The sequence below is a fragment of the Mobula birostris genome, chromosome X (genome assembly GCF_030028105.1).
Source record: "Mobula birostris isolate sMobBir1 chromosome X, sMobBir1.hap1, whole genome shotgun sequence".
Classification (NCBI taxonomy): Eukaryota; Metazoa; Chordata; class Chondrichthyes; order Myliobatiformes; family Myliobatidae; genus Mobula; species Mobula birostris.
This window is the reverse complement of record NC_092402.1, coordinates 38,802,132-38,823,074: the sequence shown is the minus strand read 5'-3', so window position 1 is coordinate 38,823,074 and position 20,943 is coordinate 38,802,132. Positions and strand designations below refer to the sequence as shown.

At 42.5% G+C, this 20,943-nt stretch overlaps 1 protein-coding gene across 1 annotated transcript in view; it reads right to left on the bottom strand.

Annotated features, from left to right (window-relative positions):
* Positions 1-20,531, bottom strand: part of etv4 (ETS variant transcription factor 4) — a 206,793-nt gene extending 186,262 nt beyond the window's left edge. The window contains exon 1 of the mRNA XM_072248641.1: positions 20,434-20,531. The gene's annotated coding sequence lies outside the window, so the exon portion shown is untranslated. The remainder of the gene's footprint in view (positions 1-20,433) is intronic.
* Between the last annotated feature and the right edge of the window lie 412 nt (positions 20,532-20,943).

Here is a 20,943-nt window from a genome sequence, read left to right as displayed (position 1 = left end):
GTTATTCCAAAGTCTGCTAATCATACAATAGTTTGTACAAACCAAATGAAGGCTACAGCAGGTAGAACTACCGGTGCCACAGTACCGCAACACTATTACAGCTTGGGATGTTTTGGAGTCAGGTGTTCAATTCCGGCACTGTCTGTAAGGAGTCTATGCATCCTCCCCAGGTGCTCTGGTTTCCTTCCACAGTCTAAAAACATACCTGGCAGGTTAATTGGTCATTATAAATTATCCCTTGATTAGGTTAGGATTAATTGGGTTTGTCAGGTGTTGCTGGGGCGGTGTGGCTCGAAGGGCCAGATGGGGCTAATCTGCATTGTTTCGCCAAATTAATAAACTACAGACAGTTTAGTGCAGGGGTGTCAAACTCATTTTAGGTCACGGGCCGGATTGGGCAAAATGCGACTTCCTGCGGGCCGGATCAGTTGTGCGCGCGTGCGAGCTCCCACAGCTTTCGTTGCCTTCATTTTTTTCAACCTGCTCTCATGTGTCTCAGTCTCTGCTATAACTACAAAGTGTTTCACTTTACAAATTTTGTTTCCTATGAAGAAGATTGCCTAGCAAGCATTATTTTTATGATTGGTATTAACTTACAGTCGTAGGCTGCAAGAAAGTTGTGATGAGAGAGAGAAAAAAATGGTGCTATTTTGGCTAAGATTGTTTTGGAAGCCTCACCCTTTCTATTAATAAACCATTTGAAATCGAACATTAGCAGACACAAATGTAGACCTAACGAAACAAATTGTAAATGCAGGCTATACAACTGCACCTAATTTTTATTAGCCTGCTTCCAGCAATCAAACTCAGACAATGAACACAGTTAGCCTCTAATTTTTATTGAAGTGATCACATTTACAATAATAGAATAGTCAGAAAATGAATTAATCACAGTATTATGACACTCAATATTTCATAATGCATTTTGCTTACATGTCGCAGTGCATCGAACAGTGTCACCTATTTTTCACTTGCTGCTTCCAGACACCTGACATCTCTTAGCTTTAACCAGCCTGTCAACATCAGGGACCAGATTCTGGGCAGTTATGATTTTCATAATGTCATTTAGATGTCTGTGTGTCAGCTGTGAGCGCAGTTTGGATTTGTTAATGTTCATTATGGAGAATGCCTGCTCACAGAGCTATGTTGTCCAGAACATACAAAGGATCTTTGAGGCAAAGTCTGTCACCTTGGGATACATCGGTCCCAGGTATTGATAGAATGAGTCCAGACCCACAGTCTCAAATTTATATTTCAAAGCCGAGTTACACTGGATTTCAATTAGTTCCATTTGGATTTCCTCCGGCACATCTGATGCTGTGTTGGCGGCAAACGGCGAAGAAAATAGTGAGAATTCCTTCTCAAGCTGAGTGAAGACTTGGAAACGATTCTGAAACTCACTTTTCAGCCGTGATATTTTGTCCTTGTACCTGCCCATGTTGTCATTATTCCCATGAGCGACATGCACAGAACGCAAAGAGGGGAAATGAGCTGGGTTGCTCCAGGATAGTTGATTCTCCCACAGGCCTAATTTAATTTGAAAGGCACGAATGTTGTCATAGTAACAAGTTTGTTGCGGCCTTGCATGTTAACATTAAACACATTTAATTGCTCTGTTATATCCACCAAAAATGCAAGATCATGAAGCCAGTCTGGGTCATCCACCTCTGCCACTGGCTTCCCTTTCTCGTTCATGAATAGTCCAATTTCCGCACGTAATTGAAAAAACGTTTGAACATAACCCCTCTGCTCAACCAGCAGACTTCAGTGTGGTAGAGTAGGCCGTGTCCAATAATACTTTCAGACAAAAGAGTGTCAAATTGCCAATGGTTCAGTCCCTTGGCTCTAATAAAATTAACCGTTTTGATTACTACATCCATGACATTATCCATTTTCAGGCTCCTGCTACATAACGGCTCTTGGTGTATAATACAATGAAAATTCCAGAATTCCTGTTCTGGATTCTCCGTCTGAACTTTCTCTCTGAGTTTCGCAACAACACCTGTCTTTTTCCCCCACCATGCCCGGTGCGCCATCTGTTGCCACGCTGACAGCGTGACTCCAGTCAACCCCCAGTCCGTCCAAGGCCTCGACGAGGCTGGAGAAAACGTCGTTCGCCATTGTGGTGTTTGTCATGGGCACCATCTCCACAAACTCCTCGGTGACGGTCAAAGATGCATCAACACCACGAATAAATATTCCCAACTGAGCTACGTCAGTCACGTTGGTGCTCTCATCAATTGCAATAGAGAAGGCAATAAATGACTTCACTTTGTCTTTTAGTTCACTGTTCAAATCTCCTGCAAGGTCCCTGATTCTCTCTGCCACAGTATTTCTTGACAAGCTGATATTACCAAAAGCCTGTCTCTCCTCAGGGCACACCAGCTCAGCGGCCGTCAGCATGTATGCTTTGATGAATTCCCCCTCTGAGTATGGCTTTGACGCAGCAGCTATTTTGTTGGCAATAATATAGCTGGCCTTGACAGCTCCATCATGAGTCTGTCGACTTTTGGTGAACACTGATTGCTGTTTTTTCAGAGCTGTTTCAAGCTCGTTTACCTTTTGCGTTCTGAGTCATCCTGCGTAGTTGTCATATTTTTCTCCGTGTGACATCTCATACTGTCATTTGATATTGTACTCTTATTGTACTCATATTTTTCTCCGTGTGACGTCTTATAGTGTCGCTTGATATTGTACTCTTTTGCCACAGCTACTTGTTGCGAGCATATCAGACACACAGGTTTGCCGTTAACCTCACAAAAGAAAAAATGATCTTTCCATTTATCGTTGAATATCCGACCTTCGATGTCAACTTTTCTTTTCTTGGAAAGCATTTTGAACCACAGCAGCAAACAGTCTCAGCCTTGCTATAGGTGTTACTTACCTGAGTAGTCTGTGTGTTTATACTGTGTCTGACGACATAAGTGGGGCCCTAGTGGTCTTCAGTGCAGGGTGCACACAGCAGGTGGTTAACTGCCACCTATTGTTTTCTAAGCACACACAACAAGCTGCCAGTGTAACAGATGGCACGGACAGCAGTGGGAGAGAGAGCGGCGAGGGAGAGAGAGCAGCTGCCGTATGGATACATAATAAATGCTCGTGAATATACTTTCTCTTCCACCAATTCATCCCGCGGGCCAGATTGGACCCTTTCGCGGGTTGCATCTGGCTCGCGTGCCGGTAGTTTGACACCCCTGGTTTAGTGAAATAAGGTACATGAGGAATGATAATTATGCGAATTCAAGCTCTTGTTTCATAATAGGCATTGATTCATTTTAATGGTATATTGCACTAGGATAGAGGAATTGACAGATGCAGAGCACATGAAGTTTAATAGAAAGGTGAGGTAGTACAGTTTGGTTGGAAAAACGAAAGGCAATAGAAAATAAAGGATACTTTTCTAAAATGGGTGCAGGAGTAGAGGGACTTGGGTTTAACTGTGCAGAAATCAATGAGAGTGGCAGGACTTGTCACAAAAGTGGTTAATATAGCATGCTTTATCTATAGACCATTTGGAGTATTATAGAGAGAAATCACACTGAACGTTTATAAAATACGGATCTGGCATCAACTGGAATATTGTGTTCATTTCTATTTGCCACATTATTGGAAGTACTGTGTTCAGAATTCAGAATTCAGAATCAGGTTTATTATCACTGGCATGTGTCGTGAAATTTGTTAACTTAGCAGCAGCAGTTCAATGCAATATATAATACAGACGAGAAAAATAAAATAATAATAATAATAAATAAATAAGTAAATCAATTACAGTATGTATACATATATTGAACAGATTAGAAATCATGCAAAAACAGAAATAATATATATTAAAAAAGTGAGGTAGTGTCCAAGGGTTCAATGTCAATTTAGAAATCGGATGGCAGAGGGGAAGAAGCTGTTCCTGAATCGCTGAGTGTGTGCCTTCAGGCTTCTGTACCTCCTAACTGATGGTAACAGTGAGAAAAGGGCATGCCCTTGGTGCTGGAGGTCCTTAATAATGGACGCCGCCTTTCTGAGACACTGCTCCCTAAAGATGTCCTGGGTACTCTGTAGGCTAGTACCCAAGATGGAGCCGACTAAATTTACAACCCTCCGCAGCTTCTTTTGGTTTTATGCAGAAGCGCGCCCCCCACCCCCACCCCCCCACCACCATACCAGACAGTGATACAGCCTGTCAGAATGCTCTCCTCGGTACATCTATAGAAGTTTTTGAGTGTATTTGTTGACAGACCAAATCTCTTCAAACTCCTAATGAAGTATAGTCACTGTCTTGCCTTCTTTATAACTGCATCAATATGTTGGGACCAGGTTAGATCCTCAGAGATCTTGACACCCAGAAACTTGAAACTGCTCACTCTGAGACACCGCTCCTTGAAGATGTCCTGGGTACTTTGTAGTCAGGGTACCCTGTATGTCAGGGTATTAGGGAAAGTCCAGAAAACACCTACGAGAACATTTCCTGAAATAAGGGATTGTAGTTACAAGGATAGATTGGAGAAGCTGGAACTGTTCTCTTTGGAGAAGGCTGTGAGCAGATTTGACAGAAGAATATAAAATGCAGAGGGGTCTGAACATAGTGAATAAGTGTGTTCCCATTAGTGGAATGGTTGAGAATGTGAGATCACCAACATAAGGTACAAGTGCAGATTTTCTAAAATATCGTTGTGATGAAATATGATTTCATGTGCTGATTTTAAGGTTACCTAATCTGTGATGTGGATGTCACAAAATACAGGCAACAGAAATGTTACTTAAAAACACCACGAGCCTGCCTATTTACATAAATTGAAGGTACTATTATGCACTGTATGTAATGTAAATGGCTTCAGGTGACTGTGTAGACTTAAGTGATAAGTGTATCTCCTTCGTCTCCAAGCAGCCTTACCTATGTAAAGCCAGCAGGCAAAGTGGATCATGAAGATGTACTGACTACTGCAATTAAACACTGCTGGAAAATTGGCCCATAGACCCAGTGTGAGGCTTGACTGTTGGGAAAAACAGATTGGGGGCGTGATACAGTGGGTGTAAGCTTGCCTTGTAGCTGGGGAGGGAATAATTGCAACTTTTTCTATTGGCCTTGGTTGTAAAATGAGCCATATACCAAAAGAATGGTATCTTTTCTAGTTTGTGAATATCTCATGTTCTGGTCTGGAGCGATTAATGCATTCAGTCAAAAATTCCCTGCGAAGTCCGGAAGCCCAGCACTCTGGAAGATCCCTTTGCTCAATCTACCTCTCTGCTTTCAACAAAAGGAGCAGGCAATGAGAGGCCAAGTCTTGCAATATTTGTAGTTACTGAAATGAGTTCCAAACATGTTACATATTTTTGGGGCCACTGTTTGTGTTTGAATACTCATCGATGCAAGAGGATCCAATTCCTTTAGTTAATGAAAATGTGCACAGATTTTCAGCAAATTAGAGTGGATTAATATTCTTTACTCTTATATTTAAGAACCCATTTTTAGTCTGATAATCAATTGCAATAGTCTTCTCTCTGTTGGTCAGATCATCCTAAATTAATTGCATCTGGCAAAGTCTCACCACTGCTCTTAATGAACAAGAACAAAAGTGGCCATAATTTAAAACTTTCACCACTAAATTGGCAGTGGCATTAAAGATATGCAAGCCTCCTGTTTAGAGATGTTTTTCCCAGGAGACTGACGGAAGGTGGCATATTAGGCCACCTCATTTACAGTAGATGACAACTTCAAACCTTTGTATTTGACTTAATTTTAATCACTTCTAAATATTCTGTCATGTTCACCTTTAATTCAGTAACAACTATTTTCAATGAAAATGCTTTTATAAAGTACCCTGCTGTCTCTTGCTATATTAAAGGTGTTATACAAATGCAAGTTGTAAAGCTGATCTGCTTGGGATCTCACTCTGCTTGAATTTATTTGATCAACTTATGCCCAGTAGTTTCTCAATCAGTTATCAAGAAACAAGAAATCAATCCTCTCCAAAAAAGTAGTGGCAAATCATCTAATTTTACTTATCTCTTACTCATTCATCCTCAGTCACATGTAAATAAATGCAACAAATTAACATAGTAGGTTGCCTCCACTGCCAAAATTCAGCTCCACTGTAAGCGATAGAGTTGAATTTAGCACCAAGTACTATGCATATGTACATATACCATGTGTAGCAGTTGCAATGAGCAATGAATTTAAATGACTGTAAATTAGTTTGGTCTATCCTCGGTTAGAAGATGCAGCAAGGTTGAGGTTTCAGCTGGTGACTTTCCATGAGATAACTTTGTTCAGAAGGTGAAATCTGAGTGGAAGACGATAGCTTCCCTAATTCTATAATTTAGCCTGACATAATAGAGCGAGATGTAAACTCAAGTGCTCAGCTGCTTCTTCCATTTATCCATGTTATAACTTGAAGAAGAGTGAGATGTTCTGATAGCTTAGCCAGCATCAGCCCCTGACCATCTGCTTTCTTTAAACATCAGTACCAAAAATAGATTACCTGTTCATTCAATGTTTTACAGTAGTAGCTTCTTGTTCACCTAGAGTCAATAACATAAATTGTGAAGAGATTTACCATGTGGTGTTTTTGACAAATCTAATGCTACAGCTGTTCATGCTGTAGCTCAGGTGGCTTTTTATGTGTGTAGACTTGAATGTCCACCTATGATGTGACAAAGGTGTGGGCAAGGCCAATAGACCATATGATGTAGGAGCAGAATTAGGCCCTTTGGCCCATCAAATGTGCTCTGCCATTTGCTCATAGCTGATTTATTTTACTTCTCAACCCCATTCTCCTGCTTTCTCCTCATAACTTTTGACTCCATTTGACTATCAACCTCCATTTTAAATATACCCCATGACTTGGCCTCCACAGTTGTCTGTGGCAATGAATTCCACACACTCACCACCCTCTGGTCTAAAGGGACATCTTTGTATTCCGAGGTTGTTCCCAGGAGCATGCGTTATTACTTTAATTAACCTACTGTGTCCATTCATTTTCTGCTTTTACTTCTGGTTTCCTCTTACATTTCTCAAATTTATCCACTCATGGATCTTTCCCTTGTGCAATTGGATCCTGGATTTCCTCACTTCCAGACTCCAGTCAGTTTGGATTGGCAAAGACATCTCCTCCACAATCTCCATCACCACAGGAGCATGCCAGAGATGTGTACTCAGCCCCCTGCTCTACTTGCTTTACACCTATGACTGTGTGGCTAAGTCCAGCTCCAAAGCCATATACCAGTTTGCTGATGACACCACTGTTGTGGGCTGTATCAAATGTGGTGACGAATCAGTATACAGGAGGGAGACTGAAAATTTGGCTGAGTGGTGTAATAACAACAACCTCTCACTCAGTGTCAATAAGACCAAGGAACTGATAGTAGACTTCAGGAGCGGGAAATCAGAGGTCCATGAGCCAGTCCTCATCAGAGGAACGGAAGTTGAGAGGGTCAGTAACTTTAAATTCATGGGTGTCACTATCTCAGAGGACCTGTTCTGGACATACCATATAAATATAATTGCAAAGAAAGCACAACAGTGCCTCTACTTCCTCAGGAGTTTGGGAAGATTTGGCGTGTCATCGATAACCTTGGCAAACTTCAATAGATGTGTGGTGGAAAGTGTGCTGACTGGTTGCATTATGGCCTGGTATGGGAACACCAATGCCTTTGAACAGAAAATCCTAGTAGAGTTGGCTCAGTACATCATGGGTGAAGCACTTCCAACTACTGAGCACATCCACATGAAATGTTGCTGTAGAGAGGCAGCATCCATCATGAAAGATCCTCACCACCCAGGCCACACTCTTTTCTCACTGTTGCCATCAGGTAGAAGGTACAGGAGCCTCAGGACTCACACCACCAGGTTCAAGAACAATTACTACCCCTTAGCCATCAGGCTCTTGAACGAAAGGGGATAACTACATTCATTCTATTTCTGGTGTTCCCACAACCAATGATCTCACTTTAAGGATTCTTTATCTTGTTATTTCATGCTCATTATTTATTGATACTTACTTATATCTGCATTTGCACAGTTTGATGTCCATTGATCCTGTTTACAGTTACTGTTCTATAGATTTACTAAGTCTGCCCACAGAAAAAGAATCTCCGGGATGAATGTGGTGACATGTATGTACTCTGATAATAAATTTTACTTTGAACTTTGAACTCTGAGATGGACATAATGCTACTGAATTAATTGGTAAACGAGGATAGAAAATTTGGCAGCCAGAAAGCCATGAAAATGGCCACTTGCTGCTATGGCTTCATCAGGAGGATGTATCTGCAGCCAACGCTTTTGGATAATACTGTGATTGCACTGCGGTGGGGGGTTTGTCCAAGCAGCAGTTGCTTTCTTTGGAACAGGGCAGGCTGAGTGAAAATTAACTGAGAAGTGTAAGATTATGAAGGACCTAGACAAAATAAATACAAAATTCCTCCGTCCATTAGAAGAGAGAATAAAAACCATAGGAGATAGACATAAAGTAATTTGTAGAAAGTTCAGAGGGTAGACAAGCATTTTTTTTCACCCACAGGGGATCAGAGTCTGGAAGTCACTGCCTGAATGGCTCGCTTTTAAACATTATATGTACTTTGCCATGCAGTACAGTACAGTATGTTGGAAGGAAGGATTAGAATGGATAGGTCTTTTTTGACCAGAATAGGACAATGGCCTCCTGCGTTTGAACTTTTCAATGACTTCAGATTCCCTTTTCATCTTTCTTTTTCACTTTTGCATGCAATACATCTCACAGGTGATGCTGCTAATGTAACTTTCAAAGAATCATTAAAGGGCAAGAAGGGAGCGTGGGAACTCTGAGGATCAGTAAGCTTGGATCCATTTCCTTGCACTGATGATCTCATAATCAACACAGCTCCAGTCTGAACATGTAACCAGGTGAGCCTCCTCACCACCTTGAATTCTCAACCATGACCAGATCTCCCCTCCTGGTAATCAGGACACAACTTCTCGTAATCAAGTTCACAACTTCTGTAGCTAGTACAACCCATGATCAGGATGCTGCCTGTAACATGGACACAAATACTCTACACACCATCATCCCCTTCTCTCCTGTTATATTTCAGACAGCCCTCCAATTATCTTTCTTCCTATTCCAATGTAACTATCTGCCTTCGTTCCTGCCAAGGAGACCTCTCCAGCCTGCCAATCATTGAGCACAGGCAGAGAGCCCTATTTAAAGGAGTCCTTGTCTTAAATTTTGCAGGAAATCTATTCCTCCATGATTCAAGACCTCACAACAGATCACCCCACATCCAACTCGCCAGCATCCCCTTGTTAAATCACCTTCAGGTTAAAACTGGCCACTGTTCCTGACAATGCAGCACTCCCATAGCGCTGCATCTTAGTGGTAGGTTTATGTAGTCAAGCTTGTAGCAATGATTGAACTCACAATGCCTACTGAGACTTTGAATGGACTTCTATACTGAGCCAAATAATTGCAAATACTGCAGCAAACAGTTGTTGGTAACTGAGTTGTTGAATGCATCGCCACTATCCAGTAAAGTAGGTCGGAAGATGAAGCATGCAAGGTTCTTTACTGTTGGTGTGGTCAGAATCAAAATCAGAATTAGGTTTATTATCACTCACTTGTATGACATAAATCTTGTTGTTTTGAGCCAGGGTGGTGAGGTGGAGATACGTCTCTACCGAAGGAGGCGTAAGGCACTCCTTCCCTCCGCTAGCCAGCAAGTTACCCTCAGGCAAGGTGTAGCACCTGCTTAGCTCCCGGATTAGGGTTATATGAAGCCATGGGAGCAGATGGTGGATGGTTGTATGAGCAGCTGATGCATATCACAAGTTCTGGTTATGCAACCATTGATGGCAGGCAGACAATCTCTGATAATGGCTGGGTTCAACATCTTGTAAAGCCACTGCCCAGAAGGCGGCAATGGCAAAACACTACTGTCGAAAAATTTGCCCAGAACAATCATGGTCATGAGACCATGATTGGCAATAGCATACAACACTGCACATAATGATAATGATGAGTGCAGTGCAAAGACACAAAATTACTATAAATTTCAAAAATGAAATAAGGTCTCTAGAAAAGGAATAACAAAGTAGTGTTCACATTTGGGAACTCTGCAGTTCATGTTTTGTGTGTTATTTGTTTACTTTTTATTGTTGGCACATTTTGTTCTTGTTTTGCACATTAGATGTTCATTGGTATTTGTTGTGTGGGGTTCTTTTGTGGATTCTATTGTGTTTCTGTGCTTTGTGGTTACCTGCAAGAAGATGAATCTCAAGGTTGTATATGGCATGCATACTCTGATCATAAATGTACTTTGTGTCATAATGGGGGCATTGGGAATGGACCCAAATGCAAGACACAGACACTGAAGTACTAGGGACAGGACTAGGATACAGGACCTGGGCTAGGACATGGACAGGAAGCAGGGAACCCAGACAAGGAACCATGAACTAGGAGCCTGTGCTTGGATTCCAAGCCAGAGACTGGACAAGGACCCAGAACCTGGGTCTTGCCTCGGGCTCGGACCCCAGAACTAGGCAAGGACGTGACATGGCTACAGGATGTGGCTGGGGTCTTGAGGCTTGAGGCTGGGGTCTTGGCTCTTGAGATGCAGAAACTGATAACTCGGAGGCTGGAACTCAGAGACAGACTGGGAACTGTACGTCAACATAGAGCTGGGACTTATCCTTCAAAAAGCCAGGACTCATCTTTAACACGATACCAACATGAGACTGGACAGTACACAGACATAGAGCCAGGACTTATACTGAGACAAGCTGGGAATCAACTTTATCGCCACACCAAGGTGGGTCAGGTCCATCTGTCGGGTAACGGCAGAACGGCCGGACTTACCCAACAGAGGAAAGACAAGACAAGACAGGTCCCCCCGCAAGGCAACAGCAGAACGGCTTGACTTACCCCATGGAGGCGCGGACAAGACAAGACAGATTCCCTCCGCAGAGCAATAGCAAAACGGCCTGACTTACCCCACGGAGGCGAGGACAAGAAGAGACAAACACTGAAGAACGACAGACAGTTCCATCTCCGCATTGGGGTTGCTCCAAGTCGCAGGTACGGCCAGCAACCTAGGCTGGCTACGGAAACAGCTGGATCACTACCTAGTTCGGAGTGGCTGATGGCCACTCAGCTGGCCCGGGAAACAGCCGAATCCATACCGCAAAGACAGCTCCGACTACCGACAGCAAGGCTCCATGAAGCGATGGTTCACCAACACAGCCTAAAGATGGCAAGTGGCCGCTCTAGCCTTCCACCAGCAGGTTGCTCCCAGGGAATCTTGACAAGACAAACCAGCAGCCCACACTCGACCACAAGGCCACTTATATTACAAGCCCCAAGATGGGAATCTGGTGCCTATGATTAACTCAACCAAAACAAGGGACAGCTGGAAGACCCGGAGTCCTGAGTCCACGGACCAGACCAAGGACCGGAATGAGGACTTCATGGACCGGACCATGACACTTTGAACTTTGGGTTCATGGACCATTCGGAAATCTGATGATGGAGAAAAAGAAGCTGGTTCTGAATCATTGAGTGTGGGTCTCCAGGCTCCTTCCTGTACATCCACCCTGATGGTAGTAATAACAAGAGAGCATGTCCTGGATGGTGAATTGTGCATTGGAGCCTTCCTACTAGGCTGTGATGCAAACAGTTAGAATGCTGTCCGTGCATATCTACTACAAATTTATAAAAGTAAGAAGAGGTTTCTGTGAGCTGGGAACATTTGAATACAGATAACTTATATGCCAATATGTTCGGAGATCCTGATATAGAGAGGAGATAAAATAGCTATCAATCTTCTCACCAACTAGAAAACATGAATGTGAATTGAGGAACACACTCAAAATGCTGGAGGAACTCAGCATTTTATGTGTGTTGCTTGGATCTCCAGCATCTGCTGATTTTTTTGGTTTTGTGAATTGAGGAGTGGAATTTTCTGCCATGCTTTAAGTAGTTGCTCATGTTGGTAGTCCAGGTCCACTTGAAAAGAATGTTAGTGCTGGTGAACTAACTCAGGAATTTTAGCCAAGGACCAGTGACTTCAGGGAAGATGGAAAGTAAAAGTTGGAGTAGGGGCAGGGAGAGAGGGAAGGGCAAATCCGGGAGAATGTTGGAAAATTTGCAGTGACATTGTTAGGTCAGTTAATGGCAGAACTTACAATGTCACTAGCATGAAGTTGTCCTAGGATGATTAATCTGTAAAATAAGCCACTGGATATAGGTAAAATGCCTTTGTAAAGCCAAACTAAAGTGCTAAAGCAGTTCAGCCCAAAGTCGAAGGATAAGCAACAGAAAGCCAGCTAGTTCCTTTTGAATAGGTACAATGCAATCTACTTATCATGCTCGAAGACACGGCTAATAAAACGCAATCAATGCAATTCCTTTTAAGTCAGGAGATTCAATGACGCAGAAAACGGCTCCTCTGAAGAAAGGAAATGATTGCCAATAAAGCGCACACCGTATGGGAAAAAATCTATTAAAACACAAGTTATTAAACAACCTTTGCGAGAAAAAAACCATCAGGGACAGGACTTGGTGGCTGTGTGACCAGTGGTTAGATAAATGCACTTCCCTGAGAGGAGCTGACTGGTGGGAATTTGACTTTAGATGAAATTCGTAATCCAACAGTGAAAGAAGCCAGACTTCAGAAGCCAAACATACCAAGTTACCTCTGTGGAGGTGTACATGTTTGATGTTGGTAGCATGTACAGTGCCTATAAAAAGTATTAACCCTCCCTTGGAAGTTTTGATGTTTTATTGTTTTACAACATTGAATCAGAGTGGATTTAATTTGGCTTTTTTGACACTGATCAACAGAAAAACACTCTTTTGTGTCAAATGAAAACAAATTTCTAAAAATTGTTCTGAATTTATTAGAATTATTGAACACAAAATAATTGATTGCATAATTACTCGCCCCCTTCAAATCAGTATTTAGTAGATGCACCTTTGGCTGCAATTATAGCCTTGACTCTATGTGGATAGGTCTCTATCAGCTTTGCACATCTGGATACTGCAATTCTTCCCCATTCTTTTTTACAAAACTGCTCAAACTCTGTCAGATTGCATTGGGATCATGAGGGAACAACCCTTTTCAAGTCCAGCCACAAATTCTCAATTGGATTGAGGTATGGAATCTGACTTGGCCACTCCAGGACGTTAACTTTGTTGTTTTTCAGCCATTCCTGTACAGCTTTGGTTTTATGCTTGGGGTTATTGTCTTGCTGGAAAAGAAATCTTCTCCCAAGTTCTCTTGCAGACTGCTTTAGGTTTACCTCCAGGATGTCCCCATATTTTGTTGCATTCATTTTACTCTCTGACTTCACAAACCTTCCAGGGCTTGCTGTAGTGAAGCATCCCCACAGCATAATGTAGCCACCACCATGCTTCACAGTAAGGATGGTGTGTTTTTGATTGTGTGCAGTGTTTGGCTTACACCAAACATAGCGTTTAGTCTAGTGGCCAGAAAGCTCAATTTTGGTTTCATGAGACCATGGAACCTTCTTCCAGCTGACTTCAGAGTCTTCCACATGCCTTCTGGCAAACTCTAGCTGAGAATTCATGTGACTTTTTTCAACAGTGTCTTTCTCTTTGCCACTCTCCCATAAAGCTGTGACTGGTGAAGAACTCAGGCAACAGTTGCTGTCTATGGAGTCTCTCCCATCTCAGCCACTGAAGTTTGTAATCCCTCCAGAGTTGGCATAGGTCTTTTGGTGGCTTCCCTCACTTCTAAAACCAATTAGCTGCACCAGTGATGATTTGGTGTGTCATATTAAAGGCGGTAAGCATTCAATTATTTTGAGTTTTATATTTGTAATTAATTTAGGTCATGTTGTAGGGATCTGTTTTTCACTTTGACACAAAAAAGCCTTTTTCTGTTGATCAGTGTCATAAAAAGCCAAATTAAATCCACTGTGATTCAATATTGTAAAACTATAAGACATGGAACTTCTAAGGTGGGGGGGTGAATACTTTTTATAGGCACTGTATCCATGATAAAAACTAGACGAAGTGAAAATGCCAAAGTACATTTTCACATACTAGGTTAGCAAGGGAATAAGTTGGTAAGCTGTTATTCCTTTCAACAATCAAAGCAAATGTATTGAAACATAGAAACATAGAAAACCTACAGCACAATACAGGCCCTTCGGCCCACAAAGTTGTGCTGAACACGTCCCTACCTTAGAAATTGCTAGGCTTCCCCATAGCCCTCTATTTTTCTAAGCTCCATGTACCTATCCAAAAGTCTCTTAAAAGACCCTATCGTATCCACCTCCATCACTGTTGCCGGCGGCCCATTCCACACACTCACCACTCTCTGAGTAATATACTTACCCCTGACATCTCCTCTGTACCTACTCCTCAGCACCTTAAATCTGTGTCCTCTTGTGATAACCATTTCAGCCCTGGGAAAAAGCCTCTGACTATCCACATGATCAATGCCTCTCATCATCTTATACACCTCTGTCAGGTCACCTCTCATCCTCCGTCTCTTCAAGGAGAAAAGGCCGAGTTCACTCAACCTGTTTTCATGATGCGTGCTCCCCAATCCAGGCAACATCCTTGTAAATCTCCTCTACACTCTTTCTATGGCTTCCACATCCTACCTGTAGTGAGGCGACCAGAACTGAGCACAGCACTCCAAGTGGGGTCTGACCAGGGTCCTATATAGCTGCAACATTACCTCTTGGCTCCTCAATTCAATCCCACGATTAATGAAGGCCAATGCACCGTATGCCTTCTTAACCACAGAGTCAACCTGTGCAGCTGCTTTGACTTGGACTCCAAGATCCCTCTGATCCTCCACACCGTCAAGAGTCTTACCATGAATACTATATTCTGCCGTCATATTTGACCTCCCAAAATGAACCACTTCACACTTATCTGGGTTGAACTCCATCTGCCACTTCTCCGCCCAGTTTTGCATCCTATCAATGTTCCACTGTAACCTCTGACAGCCCTCCACACTATCCACAACACCCCCAACCTTTGTGTCATCAGCAAATTTACTAACTCATCCCTCCACTTCCTCATCCAGGTCATTTATAAAAATCACAAAGAGTAAGGGTCCCAGAACAGATCCCTGAGGCACACCATTGGTCACCGACCTCAATGCAGATTATTACCCGTCAACTACCTCACTTTGTCTTCTGTGGGCAAGCCAGTTCTGGATCCACAAAGCAATGTCCCCTTGGATCCCATGCTTCCTTACTTTCTCAATAAGCCTTTCATGGGGTACCTTATCAAATGCGTTGCTGAAATCCATAAACACTACATCTACTGCTCTACCTTCATCAATGTGTTTAGTCACATCCTCAAAAAATTCAATCAGGTTCGTAAGGCATGGCCTGCCCTTGACAAAGCCATGCTGACTATTCCTAATCATATTATACCTCTCCAAATGTTCATAAATCCTGTCTCTCAGGATCTTCTCCATCAACTTACCAACCACTGAAGTAAGACTCACTGGTCTATAATTTCCTGGGCTATCTCTACTCCCTTTCTTGAATAAAGGAACAACATCTGCAATCCTCCAATCCTCCTGAACCTCTCCCATCCCCATTGATGATTCAAAGATCATCGCCAGAGGCTCAGCCATCTCCTCCCTCGCCTCCCACAGTAGCCTGGGGTACATCTCATCGGGTCCCAGTGACTTATCCAACTTGATGCTTTCCAAAAGCTCCAGCACATCCTTTTTCTTAATATCTACATGCTCAAGCTTTTCAGTCTGATGCAAGTCAGCAATACAATCAGCAAGATCCTTTTCCATAGTGAATACTGAAGTAAAGTATTCATTAAGTACCTCTGCTATTTCCTCCGGTTCCATATACATTTTCCCACTGTCACACTTGATAGGTCCTATTCTTTCACATCTTATCATTTTGCTCTTCATGTATTGATATAAGCTAAGATATTTTAACACATGGCTGAAAATCGATTGGTCACAAGCTTTAAAATAGATTAGATTAGATTAGATTATGAGGACACGCAGTCCTCTTTTATTGTCATTTAGTAATGCATGCATTAAGAAATGATACAATATTCCTCCGGTGTGATATCACAGAAACACAGGAGTTAATGGAAACTAACAAAAACCACATAATTATAACATATAGTTACAACAGCGCAACAATACCATAACTTGATGAAGAACAGGCCATGATCACAGTAAAAAAGTTCAAAGTCTCTCGAATGTCCCACATCTCACGCAGACGGGAGAAGGAAGAAAACTCTCCCTGCCATACCCGACCACAGTCCGACTCTGAGTCATCCGAAAACTTCGAGCCTCCGATCAGCCCTCCGACACCGAGTAACGAGCACCATCTTTATCCGAGCGCTTCGACCTCAGCCTCGGTCGCCAGCAGCAGGCGAAGCCGGGGATTTTGGGGCCTTCCCTCCAGAAGATTCTCGATCGCACGGTATAATGGCAGCAAACCGGCGTTTCAGAAATTTCTCCAGATGTTCACCTGTGCCTTCTCATGTCTGTCTCCATCAAATCAGAATTGTCCACGGCCCCTATTTAACAGATACGATATCATTTCACTGGAGAGCTGCGCGTGCTGCGTCGCGCTGCCATCTTCTCCTCCCGCCCGATTATTGTCGTCTTTCAAGTTCTTCCTAGTTTTAATTATACTCATCACCACCGGACATGTGTCTTCCCCAGGATTTTTAAAGGAAAAATGTCTGACTTAAGTCTAAGTTCCTGTTATCTTTTTTCCAATGGTCAGAAGCCCTGTCGTTATGAGTATACTGTCTCTTTGGCCTTTATCGGCTCTCTGTTGTGTTACCATGCAATGCCCATACCAAGTAAGTGTGAGGCAACTACCCCTAACCACACTGAAGTGTTTCTGTCTCAGACAAAGCATTCTGACTTTGATCTGTATTTCTTTTAAGTAACACAAAGGCGATCAAGAGCTGGATTTATATCAGCATGGTACATCGGCATCATTATCGTGTGCCATGTCATATGACGTAGGGGATCATGGTCTTATGACCATGATTGTTATTAACAAATTTTCTGAGGAAGTGTTTTGCCATTGCTGCCTTCTGGGCAGTGTCTTTACAAGATGGGTGATTCCTGCCATTACCAATCTTCAGAGATTGTCAGTGGTCGCATAACTTGGACTTGCTCATATGACCATCCACTACCTGCTCCCATGGGTTCACGTGACCCTGATCAGGGGGCGAACTAGGGGCTACATTTTGCCTAAGGGTGAGCTGCAGGCTAGCGGAGGGAAGGAGCGCCGTACACCTCCTTTGGTAGAGACGTATCTCCATCCTGCCACCCAAGCATAGTACAACTAGCCACAAAACAGAAAATACTAGAAGCATTCAGCAAGTAACATGTGGGGAGAGAAACAGAGTCAACAAAGATCCTTCATCAGCACTGGAATAGTGAAAAAACAAATTTGTTTTAAATTGTAGAGCGTGAGAGAGTGGCGAGAACAGAAGGAAGGCCAGTGATAGGGTGGAAGCAACATTTTTTAAAGTAACAAGGACTTTATAAGGCAACAGTCAGAGACAGAATAAAAAAAAACAAGGAAATAAATTGAAACAGAAAGGATATAGCCATATCTTTGGAGAGGTTGGAGTGGGGTAGAGGAAGGGTGTGGGGAGGGAGAGAGGGAGAAAGAAAGGGGGAGAAGGGCCGATAAATCGATACTTTCTGAGATTATGAAAGTCAGCATTAAGACAAGAGGGTTGTAATATGTCTGGATGAAAGACAAGACAATATTCCTTGAGCTCAACATGGGTATTGTTCGAGCAATGCGGTAGGCTGCAGACAGAGAGGTCTGAGTGCAAGTGAGATGGAGAATTAAAGAAAGAGATGAGTGGAAGCCAAGGGTTGGCTTTGCAATTAGATTGAAGTCCACAGGGCAACACATCTTAAGTCCAGATGAAGGGGTCTTAACCTGAAGCATCAGCTGTCCATTTCTCTCTACAGATGCTGTCTGGCTCCAGTTCCAGTGGCTCATTTTTTGGCCCAGATTCCAGCATTTTGTGTCTCCATTCTGAGCATACCTTTTATTATAATATATACTGGCTTTAGCTCATGGAGAGGGTCGTGTCAGTTACTAGCTGATGCATTAGTTTATATTTTGGAGTGGGAACCAGGGCACCACCTAAAATTCCAGGCCCCTGGTGTTTTCCAGAGCTGATTTTCTTTCATTAATATTTACGCACATGCTCTCTGTTTATGAAGAGATTAAGGACATTAATTAATTGATTCAAGAATTTTGTTTTGGTATTGCTAAACTGCAGCGAACAGTTTGTGGTATGTGTCACTCATTTCCTCCTTTCCATGACCATATGGAGAAAACAGGTTCTCGAGGCAGCGTCTAGCTAGAGGTGATAGTCAGTTCCCGATCACCGGGCAACAGGAGAATAAAGGCTTACGTACACACTGTGCAAATATAATGTCGTTTATACAGGTGTTTGTTTCAACCTAACAAGCCTGGCAGCCACATCACCAAACAGCTGTCTTATTGTATATTATAGTTTCCATTAACTCTGTGTGGTCTGTAAGCAATAATTGTGAATGACAACACCAGCCTTTGTAAAATAAATGGCTTTTATTGAAAGATATTGTTAAGATTTGTGAGATTACAGAAATAAAAGCTGAAATTTAATGTCATCTCACTTCTAACTTTGTTTTAACAATAACTATACTTTTTCAACTTAATTCGCCCTCTACTGTTTGGTTCTTCATGAAGCTTAAACTGCCTAAAATATTAATCGCATAGACCTGTTTTCTTCAGTGGTTGAAAATGGATCATTTAGTTAAAGTTTAAAGTTCAAGGTAAACTCAGTATCAAAGTACTTACTATACGACCTTGAGATTCATTTTTTGTAGGCATTCACAGCAGAACAGAAAAATAGAATATAGTCAATAAAGAACTACACACAAACGAAGGCTGACAAAACTAATGTGCAAAAGAAGGAAAACTGCATATAAAAATAATAGTAAATAAATAATACTGAGAATGAGCTGTAGAGGTCTTGAAAGTGAGTCCATAAGTTGTGGAATCAGTTCAGTGTTGAGGTGAATGAGGTTATCCACAGTGGTTCAAGGGCAAGATGTTTGAAGGGTAGTAACTGTTTCTGAACCTGGTGCTATGACCAACGGCTCCTGTACCTCCGTCCTGATGACAGCAGCGAGAAGAGAGCACGACCTGGATGGTGGCGGTCTTTGATGATGGATGCTGCTTTCCTGTGGCAGTGCTCCTTGTAAATGTGCTCAATAGTGGGGAGGACTTTGCCTGTGATGGAGTGGGGTCTATCCATCACTTTTTGTTTGCTATTCCATTCCTGGGCATTGGTGTTTCCATACCAGGCACTGATGCAATCAGTCAGGATACTCTCCTCTGTGCATCTATAGAAGTTTCTCAAAATAAATCAGAGAAACACAGTAATATTTCTGGATTGTTTTGCACCACTCAGGAGGTTTAACTGAGTATTTCTCAATGTGAGCTTTACTTGTATGTCTAATGTGTTTTCTGGTCAAATGTGTGCCAAATCCTATCATACCCCGGAGAATATATTACGCTGCTCCAGGAGAGTCTAACCTTGGCACTTTCTGAGAAAATGGGTTTTATTCAAGTTGCACAGGACTGGGGTCCTGCTAAGGTTAGTTCCATTGCTTACCTTTTACCTTCTCCAACCTAGCTACACTAACCCATTCCTTGTACAAGCAATCTCACCAATTACCCCTCCAACCCTCTAGACCCTAATCATATGTACCTAGCTCTGAAGCCTGCCACAATTTCCCCCCATTCCTTCCCCCCACCAATTTCTAAACTGTCCATTTTCTAACTTCTTCCCCCTCCCCCCACAATAGCCCCATTACCTGCCAGAGATCAGCCTCACCCTCCATGGTCTCTGTCTACACTTTTCACTGCCTCACTAAAGCAACCAGCATAATGAAAGATTCCCCCCCCCACCCCAAGCATTCTCTCTTCTCCCCCCTCCCATTGGGCAGAAGGCACAAAAGGCTGAAAGCATGTACCACCAGGCTTGGGGACAGCTTCTCCCCTGCTGTTGTGGGATTATTGAATGGTTCCCTAATACATAACGAGGTAGAATGGGAGGGCAAGCGTCCATCTTGTCGTACAACAGGTCTGTTCAAGAGTCTGATAGCAGTGTGGTGAAAGCTTTCCTTGAGCCTGGTAGTACTTTATTCTGCATTCTGTTATTCTTTTCCCTTGTACTACTTCAATTTATTATTATAATGAAACGATCTGTATGGATGTCATGGAAAACAAAGTTCTACTGTACCTTAGTACATGTGACAATAATAAACCAATTTAACAATTTACTTGCTACTGCATCCACCTCATTCATACATCTTTCAGGCTCCATTACAACATTCCCCCATCCCTTTGACCCCAGCCAGCTTCATTTGCAACACTCTTCAACTGCAGACTGTCTCATATGTAGTACTCACCTTCCTCAAGCCTGGGCTGAAGCAGCTCGATTCCCATTAGACCTCCACCAAGTGTATTTTCTCTCTCTCTGTGCATCTCCTGGATTTAGCTTCACTTCCTCCATCCCCCATTTTCTTTTACTCCTCCACATCACACAAGAAACATCTGTGAAATCTATTGAGTAGAGCAGCCTCAGGCACTACTGTAGCTTGCAGCAGCATGTTGCTCGACTGAACTAGTATTGACAGACTGCACAGCAACTGTATACTGTGCATTTAATGACATACTCCAAATTCTAGAACACTCTGTCTTTGCCAGAAAACAAGTTAAACAGCACACTGGACATACTACAAGGCTCATTATCAAATTTCAATTAGGCTTCTCATTCAGGTAACCTTGTCAAAGTTTGTCAAAAAAGAGTGTGCAGTCAGTGCCATGACTAGACTAGTTGGCACATGATGTTCTTTATGGTCTCAGATGTCCATGTTTAAAGCATCAACATTAAATCCATAAAAGCCTACGTGTTTGTA